Source organism: Schistocerca cancellata, chromosome 7 (genome assembly GCF_023864275.1).
Source record: "Schistocerca cancellata isolate TAMUIC-IGC-003103 chromosome 7, iqSchCanc2.1, whole genome shotgun sequence".
NCBI classification, from domain to species: domain Eukaryota; kingdom Metazoa; phylum Arthropoda; class Insecta; order Orthoptera; family Acrididae; genus Schistocerca; species Schistocerca cancellata.
The window spans coordinates 112,427,280-112,437,263 of NC_064632.1; the positions used below are offsets into that span (position 1 = coordinate 112,427,280).

General features: G+C 46.2%; 1 non-coding gene across 1 annotated transcript; it reads left to right on the top strand.

The window, feature by feature from the left end:
- Window positions 1-9,079: 9,079 nt before the first annotated feature.
- Window positions 9,080-9,152, top strand: Trnas-aga (transfer RNA serine (anticodon AGA)). The gene has a single exon. It is a non-coding gene; the product is annotated as a tRNA-Ser (tRNA).
- Window positions 9,153-9,984: the final 832 nt, after the last annotated feature.

The window sequence follows — 9,984 nt, forward strand, 5'->3', positions numbered from 1 at the left end:
TCCCCCATAGCTCCAGGAAGGATAGAAAGTTTAAACATACATCGTCCAGTTGAGTTTTCTGATCGTTGCCACGAACATCATCTCCCACGTTAGGAGCCCTGTTGATTCACTCTTTGCGAGGTTGCATGTCTGTATAGCACATTTTAGGATTGGTTTCAAGTAGCAATTGTACATAACTGATTTTATTGGAGTAACATAGGCACAAGCTAAAATGTAAATATCAGGTTGGCGCATGACTTCGTAGCAGTTTTGCTTTGCACGTTGGTATTGAGGTTGCTGTGAGTTTACTTATCGATTGTCATTTTTTATTTGTAGTTCATTGTTGCTATTTGAGTTTACAAATTGTCGTTCTGTCATTTGGAGGTAGTGAGTGGAGCTGTGGACTCTGGAAAACGGAGTGCCAAGTGGAGAACATATTCTTCTGTTTGAGTTCAGTAGAGCAGTGACAGCAGCCGAGACAGCCAGAAACATCTGCGCCTTGATGAGGACAATGCCATTGGACAGAGCACGGCAAGAAAATGATTTTCTCGTTTTGAGGAGGATCGTTTTGACATTAGTGACTCTCCACGTTCAGGATGACCTTCGGGGTTCGGTGAAGGTCGTTTAAACGCATTAATCCACAATGATCCACGTCAGAGTACTCAGAAACTGACAAATGTGATGAACTGTGATAATTCCACCATCGTGCGCCATTTGCATGCAGTGGGGAAGGTTTAAAAATCTGGATTATGGGTACCGCAATCTCTAAGCCAAAATCACAAAAATCTGCGGGTGGTCAAGTGTGCATCTCTACTTGCTTGCCATCAATTGACTCATGAACTACATAGACGATTCATATCCTGCATCGCTTACCGGGGACGAGCAATGGTGTCATTATGCTGACATAAGGAAAAGAAAGACTGATTGAGTCCAAAAAGGGCAGCAACTCTCCGTAGAAAGACCTGCGCGTGTCCACAAAAGATAATGTTATGTAACAGGCGGGACAGCGACGGTGTTGTGTACTACGAATTGCTTCCCCGGGGAGCGACCACCACTGCTAACGTTTACTGTCAACAAATGAGACGTCTTGTAGACACAGTCCAAGAACTGCGACCCAAAAACACTGCGTAAAGTGTTGCCACTCCACTCCTTGTTCTGCAAGGCTGCCAAGAAACATTATATAGGAGTTTTCTCATCCTGCGCTCTCAGATTTTCGTATTTTCTAGTCTCTCTCAAGCAACTTCCGGATGAAAATGCGCTCCGAAAATGGCTCCACAAGTTCATCGTCTCAAATCCACGTAATTTCTACAACTGCGGAACCGAGAAGTTACCCCAGCGGTGCCAACTGTTGTAAATAATGAAGGAGAATACACTACTGGCCATTAAAATTGCCACACCAAGAAGAAATGCAGATGATAAACGCGTAATCATTGGACAAATATATTACACTAGAACTGACATGTGATTAAATTTTCACGCAATTTCGGTGCATAGATCCTGATAAATCAGTACCCGTAATAACGGCCTTGATACGCCTGGGCATTGAGTCAAACAGAGCTTGGATGGCGTGTACAGGTACAGCTGCCCGTGCAGCTTCAACACGATACCACAGTTCATCAAGAGTAGTGACTGGCGTATTGTGACGAGCCAGTTGCTCGGCCACCATTGACCAGACGTTACCAATTGGTGAGAGATCTGAAGAATGCGCTGGCCGGGGCAGCAGTCGAACATTTTCTGTATCCAGAAAGGCCCGTACAGGACCTGCAACATGCGGTCGTGCATTATCCTGCTGAAATGTAGGGTTTCGCAGGGATAGAATGAAGGGTACAGCCACGGGTCGTAACACATCTGAAATGTAACGTCCACTGTTCAAAGTGCCGTCAATGCGAACAAGAGGTGACCGAGACGTGTAACCAACGGCACCCCGTACCATCACGCCGGGTGATACGCCAGTATGGCGACGACGAATACACGCTTCCATTGCGCGTTCACCGCGATGTCGCCAAACACGGATGCGACCATCAGGATGCTGCAAACAGAACTAGGATTCATCCGAAAAAATGACGTTTTGCTATTTCGTGCACCCGGATTCGTCGTTGAGTATACCATCGCAGGCGCTCCTGTCTGTGATGCAGCGTCAAGGGTAACCGCAGCCATGTTCTCCGTGCTGATAGTCCGTGCTGCTGCAAACGTCGTCGAATTGTTCGTGCAGATGGTCGTTGTCTTGAAAACGTCCCCATCTGTTGACTCAGGGATCGAGACTTGGCTGCACGATCCGTTACAGCCATGCGGATAAGATGCCTGTCATCTCGACTGCTAGTGAAACGAGGGCGTTGGGATCCAGCACGGTGTTCGGTATTACAGTCCTGAACCCACCAATTCCATATTCTGCAAACAGTCATTGGATCTCGACCAACGCGAGGAGCAATGTCGCGATACGATAAACCGCAATTGCGATAGGCTACAATTCGACGTTTATCAAAGTCGGAAACGTGATGGTACGCATTTCTCCTCCTTACACGAGGTATCACAAGAACGTTTCACCAGGCAACGCCGGTCAACTGCTGTTTGTGTATGAGAAATCGGTAGGAAACTTTCCTCAGTCAGCACGTTGTAGGTGTCGCCACCGACGCCAACCTTGTGTGAATGCTCTGAAAAGCTAATCATTTGCATTTCACAGTATCTTCTTCCTGTCGGTTAAATTTCGAGTCTGTAGCACGTCATACTCGTGGTGTCGCAATTTTAATGGCCAGTAGTGTATATTATTGATGACTAAAATCTTTGTCACGTGTATCTGTTGCGTTTAAAATGCAAATGTGTGTGAAATCTTATGAGACTTAACTGCTAAGGTCATCAGTCCCTAAGGCTACACACTACTTAACCTAAATTATCCTAAGGACAAACACACACACCGAGGCCCGAGGGAGGACTCGAACCTCCCCCAGGACCAGCCGCACAGTCAATGACTGCAGTGCCGAGACCACTCGGCTAACACCGCGCGGCTGTTGCGTTTATTAAACTTATGGAAAAACGCTGTGAACATATGCACCAACGTATGTAAGTATGAGCTTTCTGAACACTGTTGTAACCTTTGACATGGCTAGACTGTCTCGAGAAATTATAATTCCCAGGTAGGCAAAGTTTTCCATGTTTTCTAAGGAGTAATTACCAGCTTGGTGTTTTCTGGTAGCTCTTCGCTGCCATTACTATTCTTTTGCCTTCATTTATTTTAAATATGGGAAGAAAAGGCGACGGAAAATAATGATTCTGGAGACCAATTCTGGACATACGTTTTTCATCCGTTTGACTAACCAGGTACTTTTCATTTACGTTGACGAACTCAAATTTAACTGTAACATGTTCCAGTCATTTTGTAGGGGCAAATGAAAAGATATCTTCTAAATACTTCCAAAATTGACAGACAAGAATCTGAAGTGGTACTGAGTCAGAAAGTTATGGTCAGGTTATGAGGCATAGGAGTTTAAAATACAATACAGTGTTACTCGTTGTTTGGAGGGTCTCTAAAAGGGATGACGCAACCAGAGAGACAGGCCGAAAAAACGATATAGTGTGTCGAATCGTAAACCACCGAGTGTTCACAACATTTTAGCGCCGGGTGCGAACTTTATAGACCGGGCCGTGCGCTGACAACATAAACACGCATGCAGCCGCTATAGAAAATGCGGCTGGCGAAAACGAGCGTGCATTGTGGCGACTAGCGGGCGCCCACGTCGTTAAACTAAATCGCCCATGAAGGCGCGTTTTGTATGCAAGCGGTAGGCCAACATCTAAATCGCGGCGAGGAGGGGCTAGTGTAGGGTGGAAGGGTGTGTGTGAGGGACGGGGGGAGGGGTTTGGGAGCGTGTAGGAAGGGCGAAGAGGAGGGGGGGGGGCGATGCAAGTCGCAAACTGGACTGAACGCGTACGGTGTTCTGGCGACGGTGCTGATCTGGAAAGCGTCATAACAACCCTTCTGTAAGAATAACAATCGGGATAAAAGAGGCACGGCTGAGGTACGGGGACTGGCGCGAGGGAGAATGGTGAGGAAAAAAGAGAGCAGGCTGAACGGAGCGGTCTGCGCGCAATTGAGCCGGCTGGTGGGATCCCAGCCGCGGCGGACAATGGGCTGCAAATGGAGCAGCCGCGGCCGGGGCCCATTCTGAGAGCGCGACCGGCCCGGGCGGCGTTAGCATAAGCAACCAATCAAAAGGTCATCAATCACCGGGCGAGCCGGGGGCGCCGTTTTGTCTCAGGGCACTCGACGCGCCCCTGCTGCCGGTCTCGGGATGCGCCTACTTGTAACTCTAAACCCGCCCCGCCTGGAGCAGCAAGCCCCAGAGAACACAGCGTGGCCTCCGGCTTCGTGTTACTCTGCGGAACAGCCTTTCTTCACTTCGGCTCGTTCTTCTCTTCTTTTGTTATTTTAGAAGCAGGCTACGTCTGTAGCCTCCCTTTCATTCTTTCTTGGGCCGCTACTCCCTCCCGTCGCCTTTACTATTGCTCTACACCCTTTCGACAGGTTTACCCTCTCTGTACATCCGTTCCGATACATTTAATGGCCCGGACAAGGCTCGGCATTCAAAGACTTGCGTCTGTCGAAATTCCAGGAAGCGAACGGCGGCCAGTAAATCAGCCGAGCAACCGGGTTGTGTCCGTGTGACGGGAAGTTTATTCTGCTCAAGCAACGGTCACCCATTCCTAATCGCAAGCTGAGGCTCGATCACTGTGGAGAAACTGCTACTGATTGATCAGACGCAAATCTAGAATTACTTTGTCATAATTATTTTATCAGGCCGGTACACCGAGTATGGCCGACTGCAGCAAACGCAGCTGCTACATAAATTGAAACTCTCCACGGGGATCTGAAGCCCAAAAGCTCCCCACAGCTGTTACAGGGTGAGAGGTGCAACGTTCACACGCCTAACACGATGGTCGTCGCATCTACCTATTAGTCCCATGATGCACTGATCCTGGGAACCAGGGAATTGCGTTGAAGTCCTGATCGAGATTCTGTAGGCACTTCCAAACGCCTCGACAGATGCGACGAAGTAGTCTTGGTGAAAGATACCATACATTTCAAGAAAGAGATTTATATTGTAGGAGTGCGAGATCCCAAGACGTTACGAAACAAGATGATAGACTCCCCCACGTGGACTCTTCTGTAGAAAGCAACGAAATGATTTGCAACACAGTAAGGCCATCCGGGCTGCTTTGTGTTCCTCCTGCATTTGTTCCACAGTTCCCCGCAAGAGACTCTCACATCCATCAGTCCTACGAAGGATGAGATGACATCAGCCGCAGATCGTTCAACATCGCCGTTACTAACAGTACAGATACGATGCTATGGAGAAAATTCAAACATTTATCGTATATTCGGTTTCACTAGAAACGGTGTGGACCATCCCTGTCTGCTTCGAAGTTCCACATGAAGCAGGGTTTGATGTCCACTTGCTGTAGACTCCAGTGTGGCTAACCCCCAATTTATTTGGGCGGTGAACTGCTCTCATGTAGCACGTTGGTGGGCCTTCGGGTCCACTACTATTCTACTTTCACATTGACTGTAGTTTCTACAACGGCTAGCCCGCTCACGAGACACAACCACGACAGGGATAAGATCAGTTCAGATTTAGCTGGTTCAGGCCATGTTTAATTGCCTCTGTAATCTGTGGCAGCACTCAGCAAAACCGGTACAGATTTCCTCACAGTCCGTCGAAACAGTTGCTACAGCAGTGTTCACCAAGCGTATCAGAAATTTTTCACTATAATGCGACTCTATACCGTATGACTTTTAAGTCGTAGAGGCAATAAAGAGCGATAAAAGCTAAGGAGAAAGAGCACTCACATTAAAGTTCATCAGCTTATTACCTTTCTTCCTGGAAGAAACAAACTTGATGTGCCCATGAGAAATCATGAAGATCCACACGCACTGTTAAAACGAGGGCGTGCTGAAAAACCATGCCTCCCAATATTTTATTCTGTTCTGAAGACCGGTTGAGGTATTACATGTCATGCATATTATGCGGTCGACTTTGCCGCTTCGCTAACGCAAGTAGTAACCTTCAGCCGCAAGAAGGCTTCGAGCTGTAGCCTGTAACACGGCGGTGTCTAGCGTAACTATGTCGGTGCGTGAGAAAAACTGAAAGCTCCAATCCGAAAAGATCGTTCACACATGGAGCACCTTCTCCTTCACCATGACAATAGCAGACCACATACGAGCGCTGCGACATCTGGAACAATCTGACGTCTTGGGTTCACCGTCATCGATCATCCTTGGCCACATCCGATTTTCGTCTGTTTCCAAAAAAAGAACGCCTTCTAGGATTTCACACTCATACTGATGAAGCGGTGCAAGCAGAGGTGGCGCCGTGGCTCCGTTAACAAAGCCATACATTCTACAGTGACGGTATAACAAACTGGTCCCTCGTTGAAAGAAATGAGTTCCTCGCCAGGATGACTATTTTTACAGGTAAATACGAACAGAGGGAAAAATAAAGACGTTAATTGTTAATAAAGTCCTTCAAGAAAGGAAATAGCGTACAATACGTTAGTTCGTCCGGTCTTAGAGTATTGTTCGTCTGTATGGGACCCTTACGAGTTGAGTCTGATTCAAGAGATTGAGAAGTTCCAAAGAAGAGCGGCAAGATTCGTGACTGGTACATTTAGCCATCGCGAGAGCGTTACAAATCTCATAGAAAGTTTGAAGTGGGACACACTTGCAGATAGACGGCGCGCTAAACGGAAGGGGCTGCTCACTTAATTCCGAAATCCGATCTTCACCGAGGATGTAGAGCAAATATTATTACCACCAACTTTCAAATCGCGTAATGATCACATTCAAAGATAAGGAAAATTGGAGCTCCCACTGAGGCGTTCAGACATTCGTTTATCCCTCACGCGATCCGCGAGTGGAATAGACGGGCGCGAATTGTGCCCTTCGCCACACACCGCTTGGTGGCTAGCGGAGTATATATGTAGACGTAGATGTAGATGTACAGTCTGTTTTATTTAGAAAGATGTAAGAGTTTTCACATGAAAAAATTCAGAGGTATTAGTTTTTAGAACGCCCTCGCATAGAGGATGGACATGAACTCGTCCGACAGTCTTCCAGGTGCTATTAGGAGTTGTTAAGTAGTTTGACGTGATGACCGCCTTGTCTCCAGCGGCTGGCCATGGAATAATTTCTTTCCTCGAGGCACTTATGAGACGTTTCTTTCCAAAAATATGGCGCTTAAGAGTGTTAGTCAATTGTTCCATAGATCATTTGCACGATTTCTACCGAAGTGGCGTTGGACGCTTTAGTTTACATGTTATCTCTGTGCGTAGGGCTGCGAGTCCGTTATTAACAGAGTGCTGTGTAGCACAGTGACTTCAGCATACTAAAAAGGAACGTCTGTGTCACCGCTCATACAGTTTCAACAACAAACTGAACATATTTTCCTACTATATTCCAAAAGACAACGCCTTTTAATTAAATATTCGTCAATGGAGTACAAGCAGTCCCCCCCCCCCCCCCCCCCCCAGAAGAAATTACTTCAAACAAATACTCATGAATGTTTGTGGCTCCATACTGAACGCTTTTCTGAGTCCCTGACAGCTTTAGCAGTGAATAACGAAAGTCAAAGTTTCTTCTAATGTTGTAACTGTAACCAAAGCTATTCTTTTCCAGTTGCAATGGATTGGATTATTTATGAAGGTACAGTTAGAGTGCCTAACAGCTGTAAGAGGTGCCTAAGAGATGGTTGTGGGTGAATACCATGTGCAACCGATACTCTCTCGCTCAATGACGTATTACCAAGAAAATTATCGAATAAGGAATTAGTGAGTAGAAATATGCAAAAAATTTTCTTTTCCAAACCAACGAAGAGTGAAAGTACAGAACGAATCTTTGAGAAGATCCATAACATATTTCTTACATTTCGAATTTTCATCAATACGTTCAGAAAAAAATCTGGGGCATTTTTCCTTCATTAACTGACTCTTGTTCATGTCCTATATTAATTAATTGTAGAGAACTGAATATGTCGTGTTTTTCCTACAACGAAGGAGACGCTATTTTCAGGGAATCACTTGTTAACGTCTTAGAAAGAAAATGTTATTCACAGTTTCTCTAATTGCGAAATAAAACCGTTTCAGCTGTAAGATCCTTTTATTCTTACACGTACAAGTTTCACAGAACTTACAACTGCATCTTCAGATACAAATTGGAGTCAACGTAACAAATTACGGCAAGGCCCAGCGTTCATAGTAAGTCCCATGGAATAGATTATCCACAAAAATGAGCATTTCCTAAAAGTAACAAGATATCGTAGAGTATGATCCTGTAAACCCGAAGGTCGCCATGTAGAGGTTAACATGCACTATTACATGCTGTCTATGTGACAATCCACCGAGTATCTCTCACCTTTTTTCCTATTCTATGTGTGCACTGGGCGGGGAGAAACGGCCGTGTGTTGTCATAAAATGAGACATATCTTTCTGGGGACAATGATTCATTTCTAGTCTCTTTCTCATGTTTGGAAGGAGACTGTATTCTCGGAAGGAGGCTGTCAACATTGTGCGACTGTCGTGATTTAGGATCCCTTGAGCATGTAGTGTTCAGATTACTACCGCCCCAAGCCCGCTGCCATTCGTCAAGTATCAGTCTTGAAAATTTAGCTTAGCAGTTATTCTGGAAGCTGTAATTTCTTATAATTTATGTATGTTATCTCACAGCAGGCAATATATTGCGGCAACATATTGTACATGTATTACCCCTCTTCTTGACATACGTAGTGTGTCCCGGTTCCGTTAGGACTGTCTGCTTGTGTGAAATTTCAAACTCCAGTGCTATCTCCTGGCGAGTTGCTGTGTTACTATCCTTGAAGTTTCAAATACGTGTATGCGGCGTCTGTTCTAAAGGACATGTCCGAGAACGGTTCGGACATGTCCGAGGACAGTCAGTGATCACTTTAGTGTGGATGCACACCACGTTCGAACTCTTGAGGGAATCAGTGAAATGCCGCGAGTAATGAAGATAATGAACAAGATACATCAGCAGTGTGCGGGTAAGTTGAGATTTTGAGTCTGAATGGAGGAATGCTAGGGTAGTCCGTGCAGTTGTGTCTGGATGGCGTAGCGGTCAGCGCATCTGCCTAGAAAGCAGGAGACCAGGGTTCGAATTCCAGTCCGGCACAAACTTTTAACTTTCCGCATTGATTGAAATCATGGCGAGTGGCAGCTAATGTCATTAATTCCTTGGTGTCTTGTTTCAAAAAACGCTGTGTAGAAGTGCTACAGCAGCCGTCCTGGCCGCCAACGTAACAGCATGCAGTATGCAGTATGCTTGTTGGAAAACGTCGATGGTCGGTGGAGCAGTGAGGCAACATTAAGTGTTTCTTTTTTTCTCTTTCTTTTTGAGTGCTCCATCATTTGTGGGAGAAAGTTCGTCAGACTGGATCCGAATACCGAGAGGCAGGTTACTGGTTGCTCCTCCACGAAAACACCGTAGCTTACAAAGCGAAGATTGTGTGCGATTGTTTGGTCAGCAAACAGTCCTGGATTACCCACAGTATTCGCCAGATTTGGTTCTGGCCCTGTCCCAAAGAGTTGGCACTGCCAAAATGGTTCAAATGGCTCTGAGCACTATGGGACTTAACATCTGAGGTTATCAGTCCGCTAGAACGTAGATTTAAAATGATAATTAAATTGACACCCTAGCTGCAAACAGGCGTTGATGTACTTCGTTGGGGACATGTTGAAAATGTGTGCCCCGACCGATACTCAAACCCAGGATCTCCTGCTTACATGGCAGACGCTCTATCCATCTGAGCCACCGCGGGCACAGAGGATAGAGCGTCTGCAGGGACTTATCCCTTGCACGCTCGCCCGTGAGATCCACATTCCCAACATGTCCACACCACTAGATTCGTAGTGCGCCTAATAGATGTTTGCCCATCATACTCATTACTCGTGGCAGATTAATCTACCAAGTCCCGTACGAGTTCGGGCATAGCGTGTGCGTTCGCA